This window comes from Natrix helvetica (genome assembly GCF_964273705.1).
Source record: "Natrix helvetica genome assembly, chromosome: 1".
In the NCBI taxonomy this organism is placed as follows: domain Eukaryota; kingdom Metazoa; phylum Chordata; class Lepidosauria; order Squamata; family Natricidae; genus Natrix; species Natrix helvetica.
The window spans coordinates 11,302,747-11,329,422 of NC_138548.1; the positions used below are offsets into that span (position 1 = coordinate 11,302,747).

General features: G+C 46.0%; 1 protein-coding gene across 1 annotated transcript in view; it reads left to right on the plus strand.

The window, feature by feature from the left end:
* STK11 (serine/threonine kinase 11) overlaps positions 1–26,676 on the plus strand; it is a 608,695-nt gene that overhangs the window by 267,627 nt on the left and 314,392 nt on the right. The gene's annotated exons all lie outside the window — the stretch shown is intronic.

Genomic DNA, 26,676 nt, shown 5'->3' on the forward strand with positions numbered 1-26,676 from the left:
GGATTTCCTAGTCCTAGCAGGGGGTTGGACTAGAAGACCTCCAAGGTCCCTTCCAACTCTGTTATTCTGTTAAGCAGCAGCAAAGGAAGTCAAACATCTCGAGGAAGGAAAGCCAATCTCAGGGGGGGAAATCCAAATATTCAACCATTCTATCTGAACTATATATTTATTCCCCACTCCTGGGAATTATCATCTTGAGGCATGGACTGTTGCTTCTGCTTCAACCAACCTTCTGTTCTAAGAATAGAATTTGCACTTCAATTTCCATGCTGAGCTGGCCGGCCAACTGGCTGACTTTCATGTCCCCCCCCCCCCATACAGATTAAAATAGATTAACAGAGTGGGAAGGGACCTTGTGGGTCATCTAGTCCAACTCACTGTCCAAGCAGGAGACCCTACACTATTCCTGACAGATGGCAGTCCCGTCTCTTCTTGAAAGCCTCCAGTGATGAAGCTCCCACAACTTCCGAAGGCAACTTCTGTTCCATGGGTGGATTGTTCTCACTGTCAGAAAGTTCCTCTTTATTTCCAGGTTGAATCTATTATTCCTTGAATGGCCTTCAAGTGCTTTGGAGAATAGCTTGACCCCACTCCCCCTCCTCTATGTGGTAGCCCCTCAAATATTGGAACACTGCTATCATGTCTCCCCTTGTCCTTCCCTGGTCAATCATGTGGCAAACTGTTAAAACACAAATCTCAGCCAATTCTTTAGAGTCGTCATGGCAAACATATGGCAGATGTATCACAGGTGGCATGCAGAGCCCTCTCTGCGGGCACCTGAACCGCCGCCCAGCTCAGCTCCACCGTGCATGCACATGTGCCTCCCGCCGGCCAACTGATTTTCAGGTTCCTTGTTGCGCATGCAGAAGATGCCACATCCATTTTTGGTCCCAGGGGGCTTCAGGGAGGCCTGCTAGGCCCAAGATGGACTGCGGGGATGCGAGGTTCCCCCTCCACCGCCCGTGTTTTTGGTTCCAGGAGGCTTCAGGGAGGCCTGCTAGGCCCAAGATGGACTGCGGGGATGTGTGGTTCCCCCTCCACCGCCTGTTTTTGGCCCCAGGGGGCTTCAGGGAGGCCTGCTAGGCCCAAGATGGACTGTGGGAAAGTGTGGTTCCCCCCTCCCCAGCCCGTTTTTGGTCCCAGGAGGCTTCAGGGAGGCCTGCTAGGCCCAAAATGGACTGTGGGGATGTGTGGTTCCCCTCCACCGCCCGTGTTTTTGGTTCCAGGAGGCTTCAGGGAGGCCTGCTAGGCCCGAGATGGACTGCGGGGATGTGTGGTTCCCCCTCCACGGCCCGTTTTTGGTCCCAGGAGGCTTCAGGGAGGCCTGCTAGGCCCAAGATGGACTGCGGGGATGTGTGGTTCCCCCTCCACGGCCCGTTTTTGGTCCCAGGAGGCTTCAGGGAGGCCTGCTAGGCCCAAGATGGACTGCGGGGATGTGTGGTTTCCCCTCCACGGCCCGTTTTTGGTCCCAGGAGGCTTCAGGGAGGCCTGCTAGGCCCAAAATGGAGCATGAGGAGATGCAGCATGCATGCACAGGGGGGTCATGCGTGCATGCACGGGGGGCAGGGGGCATTGCATTATGGGTGTGGGCATGCACACGTGATTTCGGCACACGAGAAGAAAGAGGTTAGCTATCCCTGCTTTAGAGGATGTTCAAAATGCCTCCCTTCCCAGCTGTGGGATAAGCTGAGGCCGAGACTGTAACTGGTTGCCTGTTTTAACCGTGATCTCCAATTCATCCTTTGAAGTCAAGGACCAGGGGAGAAGCTAGAAACCAGGAGATGCTGAGTTCTAGTTCCACCTTAGGCATGAAAGCTAGCTGGGTGACCTTGGAGGCCAATCATTCTCTCTCAATCCAGTGCCCCCCCCTCACAGGGATGTTATTGTGGGGAAAATAGGAGTATTAGGAATGTTTACCACCTTGACTTATTTATAAAAAATAATGGTGGGATATTAATAAACACATTTACAAATGGCCTTCCCCTTGGTGTCCTAAGAGTTTCAGTGGCATTTCCAAGTTGCACAGAAAGCAGCAGAAGCTGGATGGGAACAGTCTGTCTCATTCCCTCTTAGAGACTAGCTTGACCTGACGCCTTCCAGATGTGCAGGGATTACAACATCCCAAAATTTGGAACCAGCCACCACCCACAATACATGTCCTTTTATTACTTTCACTTGTTAAGTAGGATTGTTAAAAGTTGCTTTGATTCTTATCTTAACAGGAGACAAGCTACCAATTAAAGAAGTACTGGCTTATTAGTATTATTATTATTATTAGCCAGGAACACACCTTCCTTAAAATTAATCCCAGGAACACTGGGGTACAGGTTTGAGAGAAGGCTTGGCAGTCCTAGGTTAAACTCTCCTTTTCTGCAGCTTTGGACTAAAATAAGACTTTTAAGCGAGATACCAGTTGCCCGGCTATAGGTTAAACCCAGGCAGTTGAAAATAAATACGAATATTTAAGTACAGATGATGTTTTAATTGTTTTAAGGAGAGGCTTTCCCTCAATTACATTTCCATGTCTTCTGCAATGGAGGCCATAACAAATGGGTGTAAGATTTGTTACTTGGGGTACCCAATTTGTGAGACCAGGAATGTCATATTGTCTGTCAGGAGTGCAATAATAGGGATGTTCAAATGAAAGAATGGGATTATTTATCTGTCCCTAAACCTAGGCCACTTTAAGATGGTGGGCTTAGCATGGCTGGCTGGGGAATTCTGGGAGTTGAAGTCCACCATCTTAAAAGTTGTCAGGTTGGAGGAACATTGATTGATTTGAGTAAAAGGAAATGCTTGGCTGTTGAGTCGTTTTAGGCAGTTGGAGAAGGAATGTCGGACAACTTTCTTTGGAGGAGAAGTTAAAAAAAGAAGTATAAATCTTTATAGCAGATTCATCCTGCAGGCTCCTCTGAACCAATCTGTGGATAGATGCCCAGCAAACGAGACTTTGCCTCAAGAAATATAGAAAAAAAAGAGAAGTCTTGGTGCAAATCATACAAAGGTGAGTTTTATCCACCCATTGCCGTGCTGAGGCAGCTAGAACAAGTGAAGAGAGATTGAATAAAGTTTTAAGGACACCATCCTGTGAGACTAACTCTAGTTGCTGTGGCTGTGTACAATATCCACACAAGTGAAAACTTCTCCCCAGCCTTGCTGTCTGCTTCAAAGGGATCTGATCTCATCCTGTCAGTTTCTATCTGTGCTGTGTCTAGTAGTGTGTGTGTGTGTGTGTGAGAGAGAGAGAGGGGGGGCAGACAGAGAAAGAACAAAAGAGAAAGACAGTGAAAGAGAAAAGTGAAAGTAAGAGAAAGAAAAGAAGGAGGGAGGGAGAAAGTGATAGAGAAAGAGAAGAGAGATAAAGAACAAGAAAGGAGAAATAGAAAGAAGAAAGAGAGAGAGGGGAAAATAAACAACAGAAAATGAAAGAGAAAAGTGAGAGAAAGCAGGAGAAAAAGGAGGGAGGGAAAAAAGTGATACAGAAAGAGAGAAGGAGAGAGAAAAGAAAGGGAGGTACCTTTTGCTGGTACAAAAAGGTCCCTGTTTGTTTATTCTACTGATGGGGGAAGCAGTGAAGTTCTCCTCCCACCCAGGGAATGTGTGGGTGGGGGAAAAGAAGGGGACTGCAGAAGGGGATGGATGGCTCCCATCCACCCTCTGATCTCATCCCCCAAGCATCCCAGACGGGCTTTCCAGGCCTGAGGTTTCGGCTTGGCCTTTTGAAACCTTCCCTCCCTCCAGCATTGGCAGGAGAAGCCAGTGAGGCTAACCTCATGGTCCCCATCAGGAGGAATCCAGTAGCTGGACTCATACATTTTATTAAAAGGCAGAAGCTTTTGCAAGCGGCAGCTCCTTTGTAATAAAAAATGTGAGTTGGAAAAGGTGCTACTGGATTTCTTTTACCTAAACACACACACACACACACACACACACACACACACACACTCACTCATTGCCTCTGGCTGACCCCAAAGTGTCTGATTTATCTAATGCCCCATGGGATTTTTCTCCTTAGATTGCATGTCAAGAGGCTTGTAATGGTAATTTAAACAGAAAAGAAAAGAAAAGAAAGAAAGAAAGAAAGAAAGAAAGAAAGAAAGAAAGAAAGAAAGAAAGAAAGAAGAAAGAAAAAAGAGAGAAAAAGGGGGAGGGAGGGAGGGAAGAAGGAAGGAAGGAAAATTAGAGAAGGGAGGGAGGAGAGGACAAAAAGAAGGGAAAAGAGAGGAAGGAATAAGGGATATTTTTTCACTTCTAGACAGATAATAAAACTGGGACACCTCAACTTAGACGATTATTATGGAACTTGGGTGTTGGTTATCTTTATTTTGTATGATTGACAGTTGTTTCACTTTGGGATTTGTCATGTAGTTGTGATGAAAGAAATGTCCTTCTGGGTTCGGCTCCAAGTGGGGAAAAAGACACTGGAGACATGGAGGCTGCTTGGAAAGATGGTTTTAATGGTGGACAGGACCACATGGCTTGAGCCCTGAACAGAAAAGGTGATCACATGCTTCAATGTTGGTGGAGAAGAAGAGAAGGGCTGATGGAGGGGCTTGCTAGGCTTTTTATAACCTGTTCAGTCCCACCTCTCTGTTTCCTGTTCCTGTGTAAGAAATGTATTCTGATTGGTTGTCAGACTCACATGGGCCCATGCAAGGGCAACCCTCTAGGCTGAGTTCCAGGTTTGGTTGAGTTCTCAGATGCCATGTGGTCAGTTGAGTAAAGGCTTATATTATCATGCCTTCATTCCCATCCCCCTGGAGCTGAAGGGGAGAACTCTTTATTATGTATAGTTGACTAGCTTGGCCTTCTTAATGGCCCATTGATAAAGTGAGGATGGGCAGGAAGCTGCAGGAATTTACTTAGTTTTTAAAATGTGTTTCTCCCTTTTTCACATACAGGAAAATATAATATTCTGCCTTATCAATATTTCCTAGGATATTTCATTTTTTTGGAAGAGGGCTGGGTGATAACTTCCTACAGTTGTTTTCAGTGGTTTTGTAAACGGCAGAGTCAATATAAATAATTCAATAAAATGTCTGCGCACGGACACACACACACACACACACAGAGACAGACAGACACCACATGAATGCAATTGCAAATAAACCTAGCAGTTTAGTAGCCAAAAAGTCATCTCAGAGCCTAACTAGCAGCTCTTTTTTTTTAAGTCCGCCCAGGATTAATGCTAAGGTGTTGCATTTAAAATGTCGTTCCCCAGCCTAGACTGACCCAACCTCTTCCCCACCCTCCATGGTGATCCAGTAACAGACCCCTTCACCATCCCTTTCCACACAACCCATGAAGCTATAGGAAGAATCCCAAGAGTGCTTTTTCAAGAGGCAACTGGACTCTCTGGTTTTTCTTTGAAGACCTTTCGCTTCTCATCCGAGAAGCTTCTTCAGTTCAAGCTTCTTCAGTTCGAACCGAAGACGCTTCTTGGATGAGAAGCGAAACGTCTTCGAGGAAAAAACAATAAAGTCCAGTGGCCTTTTGAAAACGCACCTTTGAGATACTGGTGGGAATGCTTCTTTCACACAGCCAACCCAATGCTGAATAAAAGGAGGGATATATAAATCTAATAAATTAATAATTAAGGTACTGATCTAGTCGTCGTCGTCGCCCCCCCCCCCACTTCAGCAACCACCATTGGCCTTGAACCAAATCCTCCCTTTCAAGAGCCAATCAGCTGTGCTGGGAAAGACTAGTTCCCCTCAGCCATGGAAGCCGATTGGCTGAAATTGTGCCAGTTCTTCCCTCTCATCCCAAGAGCCAATCAGGTATACTGAGAAAGATGCTGAACTGGGGTGGATGGGAGGGAGGAGAGAGACAGATTCTAGTCCTCCAGCCATGGAAGCTGATTAGCTGACTTTGTGCCTTTCTTTCACCCCAAAACCAATCAGGTGTCCTGGGAAAGATTCTGGGCTGGGGACGATTGGCTGACTTTGGGCCAGTCCTTCCTTCAGCCCAGCCTAACCTGATATACAGGCTTGTTGGGAGGGAAAATAAAGATATTCTTATACACACCCCTTCTCAGCTGCCTAACAAATGCATCTACGGTATGCAAAGGTCTCACAGCCACATGGTGTAGAGTGCACCTAGGAATTAGAAATAGGATACCAAAAGAATTAAAGATAGTCAATGGAAGAAAAGGAAACGTAGCAAAATCTAGTTCATGCTAGCACCATTTGCAATAGCTCTCCAAAATCTTAGACATTTGACGTCAACTCTTCCTTGCCTCCTATTTTTCCCACAACATCCCTGCGGGATGGTTTGGGCCGAGAGAGAAAAAACTGGCCCTAAATCACTCTAGCTGGCTTTCATGTCCAAAGGAGACCTAGAGATCACCGACTCCTAGTTTTATGACCGCAGTCATTGTAAATCGAGGACTATCCCCAATTGTCACTGTAAACCGAGCAATGCCTCTATATTCTTTGCAATCGTCCTTGTATACATTATACATGTGTGTCTCATTCTCAATTTTTGAAGCAATCATTCCCTTAAATGCATTTTTTCTTGTCCACAGCACCTTTCACTTCATCATACCACCACACATCTTTTTTCACTCCCATTAGCACCACATGCTGTTCTGGCGTCCCCTTTCTGGATGTCCACTTTCCATTCATTCTGTTAGGGGATTAATCTGTTTCTAATATTTTCTCATGCAAGACTCCTACTTTCTCTTCCTGCTGTTATCTCACAAAGTAGATTCTCCCCATTCATTCTATTTTTTTTGTCACAGCATGGTTTCAATCACTTTTTCTCTACTTTCCTGCAACCATTTATTCATGTCACCTAATTCAGGTAGTCCTCTACTTCCAACCATTCAATAGTGAGCATTTGAAGTTACAACAGCCCTGAAAAAGGTGACCAATGGCTGTTTTTCACACTTACGATTGTTGCAATATCTCCATGGTCACATAATCAAAATTTGGATGCTTGGCAACTGACTTTATATTTATGACAGTTGCAGTCCCAGTGGTGGGTTTCAATTTTGTTTAGAACCTCTTCTGTAGGTGTGGCCTGCCTTGTGGGAGTGGCTTGCTGGCCATGTGACTGAGTGGGAGTGGCTTGGCACTCATGTGACCGGGTAGGCATGGCCAATTTGTAAAATGTGGTGAAACTCACTTAACAACGCTCTTGCTTAGCAACCAAAATGTTGGCTCAGAAACTCCGGCATTTGAAGCACGCAAGTCTTAAAGCTGTCAAGTTACAAGACCCTCGCACCCCTAACCCTTTAGAAAAAAAAACAGGGGTGTTCAAACTTGACAGTTTTAAACCTTGTGGACTTCAACTCCCAGAATTCCCCCTCTCGCTCTTCATCTTGATCATGTGCGGACGGGCGGAAGGAGGGAGCTGGAACCTGTTCTAAATGGCACTGTACAAGAGGTTAGAACTGGCAGGAACCCACCCCTGGTGTGTCCCTATTTTGAAACTCCTGACAAGCAAAGTCAATGGGGAAGCCAGATGCATTTAATAACCATGTTACTAACTCAACAACTGCAGTGATTCATTTAAGAATTGTGGCAAGAAAGAAACTATAAACTTAGTTAATAAGTGACCTGCTTAGCAACAGAAATTCGGGCTCAATTGTAACTGTAAGTCGAGGACTACCTGTAGAATAATTCCCCACCCTCCCAAAGATCACATACCTTCGGAATCTTACACGCATTTTTCCTTAACATTCATCCCTTTCATCGTCACTATACAAAGTAGTATAACTTGCAACTATTGTATGATTCCTAATTGCATAAACACTCAGTATAGCGTAGATCAGTGTTTCTCAACCTTGGCAACTATAAATATAGATGTGGATATAAATATAAATATATTTGTTTTTCTTTCTTCTACTACATTTTAATTCATTATATTTGCTGTTTCCTGCTCTTTGCATTTCATCCTGCAAATTTTCCCATACGCTTTGATTGGCATGAGACGCGCCTAGGGAGAATAACTTCCACCAAGCAAGGTGGCTTTGGCCGATCGCAGTTTTCACATGAAACGTTTTGGTAAGTTAGAATAACAGAATAAGTTAAACCTTAGTGGCATGTGTCGGAAGAAAAATCCAATCCGGTTTCAAGCCGGGCGAAAAAAATATATGCTGGAAATAAAATGGAGGCTGGCTACAAGGAAGGAAGATCTCTGCTTATTTGCTTTCCAGAAACTTCGGTGACAGCAGCATGTCTCTGTCATGGCTGACAAAATGGCTGAGAGAGTGGAAGGATTTTTGTAGGGTTCTGGTGTTTGCTGATTGAGATGCTCCAGGGGGATGTGCAATGTAGTGAGCCTTGTGTCTTTTACTATTTCAATCCTATTATGGATTATGTCCTATGGCCTGTCCCTAGAAATTGGCTGGGGGAATGTAAATTCTTAACCCCATCAGCTCCAACCTTCTGTGGGAGCTTGTGGCTGAAGACGTTTTGCTTATGAATAGAATTTGGCCCAGTCTTGCCAAATGGATACCAAATCTCCATTCCAAAAGACCAAAAGTTCCTTCTGCTTGAGGCTGTTTTCCTATGGCAGGAAGACTGGGGCTGCTTTTTGCCTTTAAGAACATGTTTCTCCATTTCTCCTTTGGGGAAGTATTATATGCTGCCTCTTTTTAATATTAAGAATAAATAATATTTTAATCTGAGGAGGAGTAGGGCTTGCTACACACCGCGCCACTTACTGCTAATATTAAGGATGTGTTTTGCTAATTAGAGGCAAATTTTACTTAGGCTGCCCCAAGTGAAACCAAGTCCGGCTTAATTTAATCATGTTTTACTTATAAACCGCCTAGCATGATAGAGATATCAAAAATAGATAGATAGATAGATAGATAGATAGATAGATGGATGGATGGATGGATGGATGGATGGATGGATGGATGGATGATGGGTGGGTGGTTGGATGGATGGATGGATAGATAGATGGATGGATGGGTGGGTGGGTGGATGGATGGATGGATGGATGGATGGATGGATGGATGGATGGATGGATAGAGTAGGAAATTAGCACCCACCCTAACCCTAAAGGGGGGGGTAGAAACTCAGCCCTCACTTTTGTCAATGGGCCATTAAGGCCTAAGACAGCCTATTCTACATCACAAAGTTCTACCTCCTTCAGGCAGAGCCATAGTAAGAATTGCCCAAAGACCTTTCATTACATCATCATCCAGCAAGGCTCAACCAAACCTGGAACTCAGGACAGCCTACAGAGTTTCCCCTGCATGGCCCCATGGGAGTCTGACAACCAATCAGAATACAAGCTCAAATTCAAAAGCCCAGAGAGGGCATAAAACCCAGGCACTCTCAGCATCTCTGCCCTTTTTTTCTTCACCCAAGATCTTGAAGCGTGTGATCCTGTCCACCATTAAAACCATCTTTCCAAACAGCCACCATGAATCCAGTGTCTTTTTCCCCACTTGGAACTGAACCCAGATGGGCATTTCTTCCAACAATATCTGTCTGTCTGTCTGTCTGTCTGTCTGTCTGTCTGTCTGTCTGTCTATCATCTATCTATCTATCTATCTATCTATCTATCTATCTATCTATCTATCTATCTATCTAGACAGATGATAGATGATAGATAGATAGATAGATAGATAGATAGATAGATGATAGATAGATAGATAGATAGATAGATAGATGATAGATAGATAGATAGATAGATAGATAGATAGATAGATAGATGATAGATAGATAGATAGATAGATAGATAGATAGATAGATAGATAGATAGATAGGTAGATGATAGAAAGTTTACCCAGTCTAATCCAGTCTTGCAAGAATATTATATAGGACCATGATGGCGAATCTATGGCCTGCATGCCAGAGGTGGCACATAGAGTCCTCTCTGTGGGCAGGCACGCCAGCTGGTCTTCTGGTTTCCGCCACGCACATGCACACCGGCTACCTGGCCTTCGGGTTTCCAGTGCTTCGGCACGTGCGAAGACCAGCGGGCCAGTGTGCATGCACACACCAGAAACCTGATGACCAGGTGGCCAATCCATGCATGCGCACTGGCCGGCTGGTACTTGAGTTTCTGACACTACGCACGGATGTGCTTTCTGGTTTGGGTTCTTGGTGCTGAAAACGTTTGCCATCACTGCTATAGGAGGTAAATGCCCTGAACCAACGCATGTTCAAGCTGCCTTAATATACTTTAGTAAAGAGGTTTAAGCTAAACAGTGACGGACAATCAATCAATACTTATTTCTGCCAAATTTATTTATGCTGCAGTGAGGTCTTCTTCTTCTTCTTCTTCTTCTTCTTCTTCTTCTTCTTCTTCTTCTTCTTCTTCTTCTTCTTCTTCCTCTTCCTCTTCCTCTTCCTCCTCTTCTTCCTCTTCTTCTTCTTGCCACTGCTCTCCAACGGAAAATGCATTAATCAACCCTTCTCAAACTGGCTTAGTAAGGTCAATAAGACCATCCTTGGCCCCAAGCTTAGAATGCAAAATAACCAATTAATTGGATCTGCAAAAAGCAGGAGGGAGCCAGGCAGGAAAGCAGGCATGGATTTGTAGTGACCTATTTCTAGGGCGGTTCTTCCAGGAAAACAAAAACAAAACCCAAGACCATTTTGCAGGGATGTCCAACCTTGGCAACTTTTAAGACGTGTGGACTTCAACTCCCAGAATTCCCCCAGCCTGCATGTTGAAATCCACAAGGCTTAAAGTTGCCAAGGTTGGACATCCCTGATTTAGTGTGATAGTGGTTCATAACCTGGCTATCCCCCACACACACACACCTTAGGTTTTGGTTATTTTTCACAACAGGGTTGTGTAGCAACCTCCTGCCCACCAAACTCGAGTTTCAGAACGGTTGTTTTGCTGGAGCGACGAATTCTGGGCAGGGCACCGGGATTAGGATCACCTTCCAGAAGTCGGTATTCAGTCGGTATTCAGACCAGTTCAAAATGTCCTACGTAGCCTCATTTTCAAGCCATGCACATGCATGCTAGCCGCATGCTCGATCAAAGCGCATGCACAGAAGGCCAAGGGCCCACACACACGCAAGGTCACATTTGCGAACCGGTAGGGAAAGTAAGTGAATGCCACCCCTGATCACCTCCCTTCCAAGGTGGTTTGAATACTCCCGGCTCCTGCTTTGCCTGGAACAGCCTGGCATACTCCGTGTTCTGTGTTCCCTGCAGGCAACTCAACCGCCCACTGGGCGTCTGGCACAGGATGGTTCTCCCATCTCGCACTGGTACAGACGCCAGGTGCCTTGTCTGCGAGATCTGCCGAGCAGGCCAGTGGGGTGTGGGTGTGGGCGTCTCCTCCCCCCTTCCTTCTTTCTCTCTCCAGGCCATTGTTCGGCAACGCTCGTCTCCATCCACCTACACACGCTCCTAATTTATGTCAATTTTTTATTATTATTACTTGTTCCAATCTCCCGATTCTTCTCCACAGAGATCCGGCAGCTTTGCACATTTCTCTACTGTTAGTGCGGCGTTTCTTCACTTCGGCAACTTTAAGATGGGTGGACTTCAAGGCTCAGAATACCTTAAAGTCGCCAAGGTTGAGAAACAGGGCTCTACAAGTAGTTCTTGACTTCCGACTGCAACTGGGATCAGAATTGTCACTGCTGAGCAAGGCTGATCTCGGTCATTTCACCTGAGTCCTTCAGGAGAGACTTATTGGGGTAGTCCTTGACTGATAATTACTAATTGGGAATTAGACTTTCCATCGTTTAACAATAAAGGAGAATATTTGTAGCTCAGGGTTGAACTGTGGGGTCCTGGCGGCTCTCCAGTGACGTGCGGTGAGGTTTATGGCTGGTGAGGCTGGTGACGTCATCAGGAAGGCGGGGAATGGGGCCACGTATGCTGGAGGCTCAGGCTGCCTCAGCCTCCAGCACACGTGATCCCATTCCCCGCCTTCCTGAGCGCGCTCCGCCGGCTCGCGCTCCACAGTCCTCGAAAGCGACTGGGGAACGACGAGAACCTTCCTGCCTCTGCTGGACTTTGTGCGCTCCTCGAGGAGCGCACGAAATCCAGCAGAGGCAGGAAGGTTCTCGTCGTTCCCCAGTCGCTTTCGTGCCTTCATCATCCGGCAGCGCCAACAACATTTCTGCCTCCGCCCTCCGCAGCTCCCGGGCGCGGCCGGACGGATGTATATAATATTATAATATTATATATATATATAGTATATAATATTATATACTATTATTTCATGAAGAGAGGTGAGGCTCTGCCTCCCCTGCCTCCCCTGACCGCACGTCCCTGGTGCTCTCTGAGCTTGGTTGTTTTCTTGGAGACGTTTCATTACCCAATTTAGTAACATCATCAATGCTAGAAGAGGGTGAGATTTGTGGGGGGGAAAGGAGGAAGAAGAGGGAGGGAGAGAGGAGGAGAAGAAAGAAAGAAAGAAAGAAAAAGAAAGAAAGAAAGAAAGAAAGAAAGAAAGAAAGAAAGAAAGAAAGAAAGAAAGAAAAAGACAAGACTGTGGGGTCCTTGGTGCTCTCTGAGCTTGGTTGTTTTCTTGGAGACGTTTCATTACCCAATTTAGTAACATCATCAATGCTAGAAGAGGGTGAGATTTGGGGGGGGGGGAAAGGAGGAAGAAGAGGGAGGGAGAGAGGAGGAGAAGAAAGAAAGAAAGAAGAAAGAAAGAAAGAAAGAAAGAAAGAAAGAAAGAAAGAAAGAAAGAAGAAAGAAAGAAAGAAAAAGACAAGACTGTGGGGTCCTTGGTGCTCTCTGAGCTTGGTTGTTTTCTTGGAGATGTTTCATTACACAATTAAGTAACATCATCAATGCTAGAAGAGGGTGAGATTTGTGGGGGGGAAGAGGAGGAAGAAGAGGGAGGGAGGGAGGAGGAGAAGAAAGAAAGAAAGGAAGGAAGGAAGGACTGTGGGATCCTTGGTGCTCTCTGAGTTTGGTTGTTTTCTTGCAGATGTTTCATGCCCCAAACTAGATAACATCATCTGTGCTCACATGTTACCTAGCACTGATGATGCTACTTAATAGGAGTAATAAAACACCTGCAAGGAAACAACCTATTCCAGAGAGCATCAAGGACCCCTCATTCCGTTGCTAAGCAAAGTGGATGTTAAGTGAGTCAAGCCTGATTTTATGACCTTTTTTGGCCACAGTTGTTAAGTGAATCATGCAGCCATTAAACAAACCCAGCCTTCCCCATTGACTTTGCTTCTCAGAAGCGACCTGGAGAGGTCACAAATGACTCCAGGATGCTGCAACTGTTATAATTATAGTCCAGTTGCCAATCACTTGAAACGCTGCTTTTTAAACAATGTCTCCCGTCAGTTCAGAGGTTGATGTTGGACAACCAGATCAAGGTTAACAATCCAGGTCTTGAAATGTGGTCTCACACTATCTTCTCAGCATGGGCCCAAGAGGCCACTTTGCTGAAGGTCTTTCCCAGGGGAATACTGTGGTCCGTGATATCAAAAGTTACCAGATGATCCAGGTCCAGGAGAACCAGAAGGACTCACACTCCATACATCTGGTTTCTTCTTCTTGTTTTTAGTTGCGAAGTCGCGTCTGACCCATCACGACCCCATGGACAACGTTCTTCCACGCCTTCCTGTCCTCTACCATCCTCTGGAGTCCATTTAAGCTCACGCTGACTGCTTCGGTGACTCCATCCAGCCACTTCATTCTCTGTCGTCCCCTTCTTCTTCTTTTGCCCTCCATCGTTCCCAGCATGAGGCTCTTCTCCAGGGAGTCCTTCCTTCTCATTAGGTGGCCAAAGGATTTGAGTTTCCTCTTCAGGATCTGGCCTTCTAAAGAGCAGTCAGGGTTGATCTCCTCTAAGACTGACCGGTTGGATGGCCTTGCAGTCCAAGGGACTCGCAGGAGTCTCCTCCAGCACCAGAGTTCAAAGGCCTCCATTCTTTGGCGCTCAGCCTTCCTTATGGCCCAACCGTCACAGCCATCCATTGCAACTGGGAAAACCAGAGCCTCAAGAATCAAGAATGGGGCATTTGAAACCAGCAGCTCTGGCCAAACCCTGCATGTACCAATGATGCACCTGCTCTCCATTCTATTCAAATGCGAATGTATGCAAATGCATCTAATTGAGTCAGCAGTGCAGAATAGAAAGACCTTACAGATGTCCAGCATTGCTGGATCAGAGATTAAATCGGGGCTGCCAGCCACAGATTCCTCAAGGGGTCATAGAGATAGAGACAGCTGCTGACCGCCCCACCCCTCCCATCCTACTCTCTCAAATAAACAACTTTTGGCATACCTATGGCAGTCCAAAATATGCTCCATCTCTATGGGGGAAGCTTTCCCCTTAAAATGAAAGCTGCTTGCCACCTAGCCTTGCAATTTCTGAACGGAGAAATTGAGTTAGTGCTGTTGGCTTTCAAGCAGCTGCGTAACAGGATAACAAGATTCGGAAGGCACCTTGGAGGTCCTCTAGTCCAACCCCCTGCTCTGTGTCATTTTACTCAAAGGGTTGTCCAATTTCTTCTAAAATACCTCCAGTGTTGGAGCATCCACAATTTATGGAGGCAAGTCATTCCATTGATCAGCAACGGCAAGAGCATTTAGACTTATGTGCCATTTCACAGTGCTTTACATCCTCTCTGAAGTGGTTTATAGAGTCAGCATATGACCCCAAACAATCTGGGTTCTCATTTTATCGACCTCGGAAGGATGTCTCTCTCTCTCTCTTTCTCTCTCTCTCTTTCTGTCTCTCTTTCTGTCTCTCTGTCTCTCTCTCTCTCTGTCTCTCTGTCTGTCTCTCTGTCTCTCTCTGTGTATCTTGTCTCTCTCTCTCTCTCAGATTGGGTAGTGGATAGGCACACACAGGCTTAACGGTAACAACAGCTCTTTATTTAGTACGACAAGTGTGAACAATCCAGCCAAGGTTGAATCTGACAGCAGCCCTTTTATAGGGAGCTGTCAGACCCTTCAACCAATAGGATTAAACCTCTGTTCCCGCCAGAACAGAGGACCTTGGTGGAAACCACTGTAGTTAGAACAAGTATCTAACACTGTGTGTGTCTCTCTATTTCTGTTTCTCTCTCTCTTTCTCTGTCTCTCTCTCTTTCTCTCTGTCTCTCTCTTTCTGTCTCTGTCTCTCTCTTTTGCTCTCTCTTTCTCTCTGTCTATCTTCTGGAGGTAGAGGCCTGCAGAGATGCCTCCAGAATGTCTCTGCAGGCCAAAAATGGGCTAAAAAAGGCCAGTTTTGGTAAAAAATGGGCTAAAACGGCTCAATTTTGTGGCCTCCTGGGGCATCTGTGGGCCCCATTCTTCACCTCCCACCCGCCTCCAGAACTTCTATGCAGGCCAAAATTGTTGGTCTTACCTTCCAGTTCCAGCCCGTGGGGCTCGAGAAGGTAAGTCCGGCCAAAGGGTGCGGGCCGGTGGATGGACGGGGAGATGTGGGCAGGTCAGCCTCATAGTCCTGCGCGGGCTGGATTAATGGCTTCGGCAGGCCGTATGTCGCCTGCGGGCCGTTGTTTGAGGACTCTTGCTCTAGACCAGTGTTTCTCAAACTTGGCGACTTTAAGTCCTGTGGACTTCAACTCCCAGAATCCCCCAGCCAGCTTTGAGAAACACTGCTCTAGACAGTCACAGGAGCTGGAGTAAAAGACCTCCGAGGTCCCTCCCAGCTCATTCTAGTCTAACAAATCCTAACCGTCATAAGACAAGGAGTGTATTATAAAAGAACAAGATTTTGAACTCTTTCTCAAACCAGATGTTACACAGGTAGCCCTTGACGTACGACCACAATGGAGCCCCAGATTTCCACGGCTAAGCGAGACAGTTGTTAAGTGAAGTTTGCCCAATTTTAAGATTTTGCCACCCAAATTCAGTGGTAGGAAATGCCACTAGGCCAGTGTTTCTCAATCTTGGCAACTTGAAGATGTCTGGACTTCAACTCCCAGAATTCCCCAGCCAGCATTCGCACTAGGCCATTAGCACTGGAGGGATTCCAGGTATCAGATTCACCACTGGAACAGAGGACTGGACTCAAGCAGAACTAAAAGCCCTGGGTACGAAAACCAGAAGAATAATGACAATGAATCATGCCCTTCATCCACGTAGCAACAGTCTACATACCAAGGAACATAGGTGGGCGTGGAACGTTGCAAGTACACCAGGCAGTTGAAGAAGGAAAAAGGGCATTGGCACAATATCTGAAGGCCACTGAAGAAGATGCACCATGAAAGTTTACTGAGTCCTGAAGAGACCCAACCGGTTTACAACGAAGACCAAATGAAGGACAGAAAGAAAGAAGACAAAGGAATGGAAAGCATTGCGTGGTTGGGACATTAAAAACAAACTAACGGTAAAGCAGATAATACAATAGGACCTAGCGATGGCTAAGAGCAGGGTAGTTGAAGAAAGAAGCTGCGCAAATTAAAAACAAATGCATACAAAGCTGTAACACAGAAGAGGGCAACAGACAGCAAGTGTCACCTCTGCAAAGAAGCTGAAGAGAGACTGGATCACCTGGTTAGCTACCGCAAGAGGATCGCACAGGCTGGCTAGGAACAACGGTGTGTTCCAATATCTCAGGGGTTGCCACAAAGAAGAGGGAGTCAAACTATTCTCCAAGGCACCTGAGGGCAGGACAAGAAGCAATGGGTGGAAACCAATCAAGGAGAGAAGCAACTTAGAACTGAGGAGAAACTTCCTGACAGTTAGAACAATTAATCAATGGAACAACTTGCCTCCAGAAGTTGTGAATGCCCCAACACTGGAAGTCTTTAAGAAGATGTTGGATAGCCATTTGTCTGAAATGGTATAGGGTTTCCTGCCTAGGCAGGGGGTTGGACTAGAAGACCTCCAAGGTCCCTTCCAACTCTACTATTGTATTGTAACGGCACGGCAAAGCAGCAACAAAGGTGCATTGGAAGATCTGCAGGAAATACCATTTGCCTGCAAGCAAGAACTGGTGGATCCACAAAATAGAGAAAGTTATCGAAAATGAAGAATAACAATCCCCAGCTGTTTGTCTTTACTTGCAGTTATAGAAAAGTTTGTCAAGCCTTTGCTACTTCAGTGGCCAACCTGCAGCCAAAGTGCAACCCACAATCCAGAAAACCCCATTGTTGTCCTGTTTTGTGGTTTTTCCCATTTAGAATAGAATAGAATAACAGAGTTATTCCCACAACTTCTGGAGGCAAGTCGTTCCACTGATTAATTGTTCTAAACAGGAAATTTCTCCTTAGTTCTAGGTTGCTTCTCTCCTGGATTAGTTTCCATCCCTTCTTGTCTTGCTTTCAGGTGCTTTGGAGAACAGTTTGACTCCCTCTTCTTTGTGGCAACCCCTGAGATATTGGGAGACTGCTATCCTGTCTCCCCTGGTCCTTCTTTTCATTAAACTAGACATACCCAATTCCAGCAATCCTTCTTTGTCTAGTTTAATGAAAAGAAGGACTAGGGGTGACAGGATAGCAGTCTTCCAATATTTCGGAGACTGTCACAAAGAAGAGGGAGTCAAGCTATTCTCTAAAGCGCCTGAACCTAGAACTAAGGAGAAATTTTCTGTTAGAACAATTAATCAGTGGAACAACTTGCCTCCAGAAGTTGTGAATGCTCCAAGACTGGAAGCTTTTAAGAAGAGATTGGACAACCATTTGTCTGAAGTGGTATAGGGTTTCATGCTTAATCGGGGTTGGACTGGAAGACCTCTAAGATCCCTTCCAACTCTGTTATTCTATTCTATTCTAAACCCAGAAAACAGAACAACAATGGGGTTTCTGGATTGTGGGTTGCACTTTGGCTGCAGGTTGGCTACTGAAGTAACAAAAGCTTAACAAACTTTTCTCTAACTTCAGTTCTTCTCCCTTCTAGCAAGCTCTTTTCTTGACCACTGAAAACTGCAATATGTGAGGTTTTACATTTAGGCAAGAAATACCAAATGCACAAGTATAGAATAGGGTGGTACCTGGCTCAACAGCAGTAACTGTGAGAGAGATCTTGGAGTCCTAGTGGACAATCACTTGAATATGAGCCAGCCGTGTGCTTCAGCTGCCAAAAAAGCCAACACAGACCTAGGCAACAGAGGGAAAGAAGAAGGAGACACACACATAGAGAGATAAGAGACACAGAGAGACACACACAGAGAGAGACATAGACAGAGAAAGAGAGAGACAGAAAGAGGGAGACATGGACAAAGAAAGAGAGAGAGAGAAAGAGAGAAACAGAGACACAGAGAAACAAAAAGAGAGACATACTCACAAAGAGACAGACAAGCGACATAGAGAGAGACACACAGAGAGATATAGACAGAGAGAGAGACAAGAGACACACAGAGAGAGACATAGACAGAAAGAGAAAGACACAGAGACACAGAAAGAGAGAGACATAGAGAGAGAGAGACAAGAGACACAGAGAGAGACATAGACAGAGAGAGAGAGACAGAAAGGGAAAGAAAAATAAAGAGAAAGAGAGAGACAGAAAGATAGAGGGTGAGGGCGAGACAGAAAGAGATAGACAGAAAGAGAGAGAGAGATAGACACACACAGAGAGAAACAGAAACACACACACACACACACACACACACACACACACACACACACGAGACAGAAAGAGTGAGACAGAAAGAGAGACTTGTTGATTGTAAGCTCCTTGGGGCTGAGAAGAATTGCTGCATCTGTTTCCTGAAGTTGACCACTAGACTCCTAAACAACTGAAAAAACGATCCAGTAAAAAGAAAAGTCAACTGAAAGAGCAACATGCAAACAAAAGCAAATAAAACACCCCAGGAGCAAAACAAATTAAAGTTTAATTTGTGTGTATTGTTTAACGGACTGTTAAATTGACCACGCCCAGCTAGCCACATGATTTAGCCATGCCCACCCAGACAGCTGACCACCTAGCCACACCCACCCAGCCGGTCCGCCCCCCACCCAACAGTCTCAGGGACCGTGAATTAAGATTGAGGGCCCCCGGTTTAGAGACTCTTCTTAAAAACATCCAGTGATGGAGTGATTGTAATGGAGCCCATTACGGTCATTTGTTGTGATGGTCATAAAACAGGCCTGAGCCATATGACTGACCCAACTTATTGACCTCTTTTGCAGTGATTGTTAATTGAACACCACAGTCTTTAAGCAAGCCAATTGTTGGCCATGGGCTGTTTTTGCCAAAACAGGGAAGGAAAGATTGGCTTTCCCAAAAAGTTTATTAATTGTGGTCACATGACTTGTGGGAAACAGCAAATGGTCATAAATGTAAGCTGATTTCCAAGCAACCAAAATGTGAAACTTTGGAAGCTGGTCATAAGTCGATTTTGAGAGTCCGTCGTGACATAGGTTGCTAAGCAGCGAGTCATAAGTTGAAGTCATAGCATAAAATGACGTCCTTTTCAGCCTTAATTTAAAAAAAATATGGATTTATAATGAATAAATCACTCCAGATACAGTCTTTCATGTGAAAAAAAATCCTAGTATTTTACAATTCCTCTTTTCTGATTTCTGGCTTTTGCTGTGGCTTTTTGACAAAATGTGACGACAGGACTTTCAGTGACTGGCACATCCTTAAAAAAAGTGACAAAGTGATAGGCATGTCCGATTCTAAAGGACTTTTACACCCTCCGAGTCATGCAGGGAGAAAGAACACGTGCTCTTTGTTCTGACCTAGGCCTCCCAAGATCATGAAGCCGACGCCTGGTCCCCATAAAACCGCTTTTATTTAGGTTAAAGGGAATTCCTCTCCAGCCAACAGTCTTCCAAGAGATTTCACAACTACAGACCTTGATCAGGCTTGGAGAGCTGCCAGGCCGATATCTTCCAAACGCCATGCTGTAGCAGCAATTACTTGGCAAGAAGTCAGGAACAGATCTTCACCCTAATGAATTGAATTAATTGTCTCCTGCAAGTTCCCATCCCCTTTTTGTTCCTCTTTATCCCCTACTGGAAGGGCCCATTCACTGTTCACCTGTGCCTTTACTCCCGAATCAACCCTTGTTCCTTAGCTGTTCCCTTCGTCTGGCAGCTCTGCACATGGGCACACTGGGAACAGGCTCCAGCTGTTCTTCTGCCCCACTGATGTCTGACTCCGAAGGCAGCTGATAAGTGTCGGATGGCCCTGGCCCCCTCTCTGCCTCCGACACAGAGCCCTCATCAGAGCCTTCCCCAGACTCCAGGACTGGCCCAGGTTCCTCCCCGACCTCCTCACTCCGAATTTGCCACCACTTCTGCTGGCGGGCCACAACACCTCCCTCCTTGCACGCGAATGCCACACTCAATATAGAAAAAGCTGGGGGTGAGGGATGGCGCCACTTGAGATCCTGAAGGACAGCAGAAAAAGCAGTTGGGGCTGGTTGGTTGGATATTTGCACGCCGAGATGCCAACGGAGCCGGCTGCTTAAGAAGAAAACGAGATAAAAGAAGTTGGTGTGAAGACTAGTGGGCGATTGTTAGGTGTCAAGGTGGGCGGCTGCTGGAACAGTTCTGTTCACACCATGCATGTGTGTGTGTGTGTGTGTGTGTAGCCCCCCCCCCCAATAAGACAGTTGTCCCTCCCGCCTGTGGGTGCTGTGCCACAACAGATGGTTGGCACATATTGAGTGCCAGTTCAGGGCTTCTTTTGAAACAACCACAGTCATGTTCGGTCCAATGACTCAGGGGTCTCCAACCTTGGCAACTTTAAGACTTGTGGACTTCAACTACCAGAGTTCCTCAGTCAGCTGGCAATGACTGACCTTTTGCCATGCTGTGCCATCATGAAACTGTGCAAAATCACTTCTCAACAGAAAGCAGATTTTTCCCTCTGGAAGGCGCAAGCTGGGTTTGTGGCAGAGGTATATGCAGACATACTGCTCCTGAACATGGAAGTTCCCTTCAGGTTTATTTTTTAAAAAATAATAATAATCCCTGAACATAGAATAATTAATCAGTGGAACGACTTGCCTCCAGAAGTTATGGGTACTCCCAACAAGCCTTTTAAGAAGTGATACAACCATTTTATAGTGCTTGAGAGGTGGTTTGACTAGAAGACCTCCAAGGTCCCTTCCAACTCTCTTATTCTGATTCGCTAGCGCTTGGATTTTGCCTGAGCAGCTTATGATTCGCTTTTTTAAAACGTTTGGGCCAATCCTCAGGAAACTGGAAGTTCTAGTCCCACCCTAGGCATGAAAGCCATCTGAGAGACTGTAGGCCAACCCCTAGGAGACTGGGAGTTCTAGTCCCCCCCTAGGCATGAAAGTCACCTGAGGGAGGCTCTAGTCTAGGCCAATCCCCAGGAGACTGGGAGTTCTAGTCCCGCCCTAGGCATGAAAGTCACCCGAGAGACTCTAGTCTAGGCCAATCCCCAGGAGACTGGGAGTTCTAGTCCTGCCCTAGGCATGAAAGTCACATGAGATACTCTAATCTAGGCCAATCCCCAGGAGACTGGGAGTTCTAGTCCCGCCCTAGGCATGAAAGTCACCTGAGAGACTCTAGTCTAGGCCAATCCCCAAGAGGCTGGGAGTTCTAGTCCCACCCTACACATGAAAGTCACCTGAGAGGCTCTAGTCTAGGCCAATCCCCAGGAGGCTGGGAGTTCTAGTCCTCCCCTAGGCATGAAAGTAATCTGAGAGACTGTGTAGGCCAATCCCGTGGTGACTGGGAGTTCTAGTCCCACTTTAGGCATGAAAGGCAGCTCAGTGACCTTGGGCCAGTCACTCTTTCTCAGCTGAGCCCACCTCGCAGGGTTGTTGTCGTGGGGAAAATAGGAGAAGGAAGGGACATTGGGCATGTTCCCTGCTTTGCGTAATTTGTAAAAATAATAAGGTGGGATAGAAATAAATAAAAATGATTTTTCTCTGTAGAATCCAGAGGCACATTAATATTTTTTTTGGGGGGGGGGGAGTGGAAGGAAAGTCAAACCAAGAGGATGATGCAAATAGGTCAATTAAGTCAATGGCAAAGGGAGAGAGAGGGGGGGGAGGGAGGCAACCAGCTTCATAGCACCATTTGTTGCCTTGTGCACTGCCGTATAAGCAGAAAACATTCCTTGTCTTGGCATGCACATCCATGTTTGTCTAAGCCGGCCACCGAAACGGATCCCGCCCAAGGCCTCCTCCGGCTGGCTTCCCCCTAGCGTTTCCCTCCCCCTTCCCCAACAGCCCCACAGCCAAATTTGGTGTAGGATAAAGGAGGAGGCCCCGTAAGGTTTGTTCTCTTGGAAATGACGTCAAGGACCGACCGGGCAGGCAGAGAGAGTGGATCTCTCTGGGGCGGGGAAGTGTGCGATCTGAGGATGTGCGTCTGGATGCTGCCGTGGGTAGCTCTGCAAACAGCTTCCTCTCCTTTCACACTTTGTTCTCACTTGTCAGCCGTCCGCAGCCGCACACGTCTAACTGAGGAAGCCCAGCAGACAGCCGGTGCAAAACTGCATTCCCCTCCCTCCCTCCCCGTTTCTCATGAACGCAGGGCAATATTTTATCACCCGAAGCATTCGCTCCATTTGTCTTATCTTGCACACCGGGCCGTGTTTGCACGCCAGGCCAAAGGGAGGGCTGGATTCCCATGCCAGGAACCACCCACTGGCCTGACTTGAAGCCTAGTCTTGTGGGCTGTCTGAATGCTTGAGGGGGAAGCTTGCGGGAAACCGGCAGGAAACGTTGCAAAGGGTGATCACGGGCGCTGCAATGTAAGCACGAACTGGATGGGTTTCCTGCCTGAGCAAGGGGTTGGACTAGAAGACCTCCAAAGTCCCTTCTGACTCTGTCGTTCTGTATTCTATTCGAGTGCTTGGACACAATCGTGTGACCACGATGGCCAAACTCCTCAGAGCCCATCGCAAAGTGTCCCAATCAGTGGTGGGTTTCAACATTTTTTAGAAACTCTTCTGTAGGTGTGGCCTGCTCTGTGGGAGTGGCTTGCCAGCCATGTGGCTGGGTGGGAGCGGCTTGGCAGTCATGTGACTGGGTGGGCATGGCCGATGTAAAATGTGGTGAAACTCACTTAACAACGCTCTTGCTTAGCAGCCAAAATGTTGGCTCAGAAACTCTGGCATTTGAAGCACGCGAGTCTTGCACCCCTAACCCTTTAAGGAAAAAAACCCCAGGGGTGTTGAAACTTGGCAGCTTTAAGACTTGTGGACTTCAACTCCCAGAATTCCTCCTCCAGTCATGTTGGCTCAGAAACTCTGGCATTGAAGTGTGCAAGTCTTAAAGCTGTCCAGTTACAAGACCTTTGCACCCCTAACCCTTTAGAAAAAAAAACCCAGGGGTGTTCAAACTTGGCAGCTTTAAGACTTGTGGACTTCAACTCCCAGAATTCCTCCTCTCGCTCTTCATCTTGATGATGTGCAGACGGGCAGGGGGAGGGAGCTGGAACCAGTTCTAAATGGCACTGTAGATTTGTGGAACCTCTTCTATAGAAGAGCTTAGAACTGGCAGGAACCCACCCCTGGTGTGTCCCAATGTTGACCACATGACTACGGGGATGCTACAGCGGTCGTAAGTGTGAGGATGGGCCAGTGGTGGGATTCAAATAATTTAACAACCAGTTCTCTGCCCTAATGACCAGCTGGGTAGGAGTGGCTTGGCAGTCATGTGACCATGTGGGTGTGGCCAACTCAACATCACTCATGTCGATGGGCGCATCGCCTTAGCTGTTACAATGTCATAAGGGTTAACCAGAGAGGCAGTTTCTGTAAGCAGGGCAATAAAGATGAGGCTAGAAACAACACCAGAAGGTTTCTTTCCTGCCTTCCTTACAGGATTAGCCCTGTAAAGTGGAAAAAAACAAAAGGAGATTTCTTCCAACAACCAGTTCTCCTAACTGCTCAGAAAGTTAACAACCGGTTCTCGTGGATAGGTGCAAACTGTGTGAATCCCACCACTGGGATGAGCCATATGTCATTTTTTTCCAGTTCCGTTGTAATGTGGCAAGTTAGCACCCACCCCTCTCCTAGAAAAATGAAATATTTTAGGAAATATTAAAAGGACAGAATATTCCCCCTAAAAGGGAGGCAGAAACTCAGCCACCCTACATATGTTAAAGGGCCATTAAGGCCTGAGCCAGTCTTTTCTACATCACAAAGATCTACCTCCTTCAGGCTGAGCCATAGTAGGAATTGTCCAAAGCCCTTTCATTACATCATCATCACCCAGCATGAGTCAACCAAGACAGTCTCCACCATTGTTTCCAGTGTCTTTCTTCCCACTTGGGACTCAACCCAGATTGACATTTCTTCCAACAATTACTTTGAATGGATGTAAGCTGAGAATTACCTGTAGTTAGGGCACCAAAGAGGGACATTGTTACTTTCCAGCCTATGTTTGGGGAAGGTCACACCTGGATCTGGTAGGACTCTGGGCTGAATGGGTCTTGGACTTCATCCTTTGCAGGGTTTGGAGATCTTTTGGGAAGCGTCATGAAAGCTAGCCAAAGTACTTTGGACTGTGGAACATGGAACTTGGTGGAGAATATAAAAAGGTAGCTGGTCTCTTATCCCCTACTGCCAGCAGTTCAACAACCCCATTTTGCCCCTCAGAATCTTGGGAAGCTGCAGCTCACTCGGGGGTGGGAAAAACCTCTAATATAATTTACCAGATTCCCCGCATGGATTCCTCCTGTGTTGGACAGACTGGGAGAAAGCTAACCACCAGATTGCAAGAACATGAGTGAGCGATTAGACAAGGCAGCTCAAACTCATTGGCAGCCTCACATTGCAACGAACAAGGACACACATTCAATGTCGCAGCTACTAAGATTGTTGGCTGAGCAGGGACAAAAATAGCCAGGGAGATGATTGAATCCTGGGAAACGGTGCCCTTGTCAGTCAACAGGAGTGCTGATTTACCACCAGCTTAACAGGTATTTCAATCATCTCCCTGGCTATTTTTGTCCCTGCTCAGCCAACAATCTTAGTAGCTGCGACATTGAATGTGTGTCCTTGTTCGTTGCAATGTGAGGCTGCCAATGAGTTTGAGTTGCCTTGTCTAATCGCTCACTCATGTTCTCAGGTATTTACTAGCAGCACAAGAAAAAACAATCAGTGGCTTAATAGCCACCCATCAACACTCCAATTAACAACTAAAAGCCACACACAGCCAGGCACCACCTAACTTCTCTGCACAAAACCGTCCAGTGTACACATTTATAGAGAGATTCCCTGAGGGAGGATTCCAGCCCAAATCCAAAAGTTTGGAAGACTGTATCTCTGGTCCTGGTGATGGACTCGGGTTGGATTCTGCAACATTATCCTGGGACGTGTATATTTACCTTAACAAATATAAAGTAAAGGTAAAGGTTCCCCTCGCACATATGTGCTACTCGTTCCCGACTCTAGGGGGCGGTGCTCATCTCCATTTCAAAGCTAAAGAGCCAGCGCTGTCCGAAGACATCTCCATGGTCATGTGGCTGGCATGACTGAACACTGAAGGCGCATGGAAACGCTGTTACCTTCCCACCAAAGGTGGTTCCTATTTTTCTACTTGCATTTTTACATGCTTTTGAAGTGCTAGGTTGTCAGAAGCTGGGACAAGCAACAGGAGCTCAATTTGTTACGCGGACTGATCGACGAGCTCAGCGTCTTAGCCACTGAGCCAGCCTTTTAACAAATATAAAACTTTGCTTTATTGATATAAGGCAGTGTGTCTCAACTGTGGCAACTTTAAAATGTCTGGACTTCAACTATTGCGATTGACTGATGGGGATTTTGTCAATGTTCCAGATGTTTTGGGATCTCACCCAAGGCGCTTATCACCATTAGTGTTATCTTTGTGTTCTTTTGCCACATCCTTATTTATTATATTATATTATTTATTATTATTTTGTTTTTTTTTAATTGAAAAAGTTTTACACAAATTTTCCCCCTTTTTACCCCCCCACCATATAATGTAAATCACATACACATACTGTACCCCCTCCCCTCCCCCGTCTTAAAAAAATTTCTCATTCAAATATTGTACCGAATACTGTACCCCCCCTCCCCATCTTAAAATAAATTTCTCATTCAAATATTGTGCCCCCTTACCTCCCAACAATCATAATATAAGTTTCTCTTAAAGTAGCAATAGCCCAATAACCTCATCATCTAAATTAATTAAACATATATAAATCCTAATATAGGCTTCTCTTAAAGTAGCAATATTTCATTAATCCCATCTTCTAGATTAGTTATGCATATATATTTCCCCACCCTCCACCCTAACCCTCCCCCACCTCCCAATCAAACCCACCCCCCTGACTTCCGCTATACACCACTCTAACAATTCCAAGCATCCCATGTATTATTTACTCTGATCATCTATCAGTCTATTATTATTTTGTGGATTGTGACAATCCTTCTTCTGGACCTCAGAAGGGCTTGGTGTCGTCTTCTTTCAAACTCCTGGGCCTCCTTCAGGATGACAACCTCAAGAAGTCAAGAAGCAGGTTAGACGTTTAATACATCATGTGAGTGAAGAAGATCTTAAAGTCTAAACTCAGTGGAGGAAATGCCATCAAGGCAATTCACCCCTGGGCAATTCCAGTCATTAGCTACACGGCTGGAATAGCGGACTGGACGGAAGCAGAACTCAAAGGGGAGGATGGGAAGACCAGAAAAAATAATGACAATGAATCACGCCCTTCCTTCAGCAGTGACATTGACGAGGAAAATACAAAAGGAACATAGGTGGGTGTGGAATGTTGCAAGTACACCAGACAGTTGAAGACGAAGAAAAGGGCATTGGAAGAAGGGCAGTGAAGGAGATGCACTGAAGCTGGTATACCGGGAATGCTTACGGGATACCAAAGAGGCCAAACTATCCGACGGAATGACAAAATAA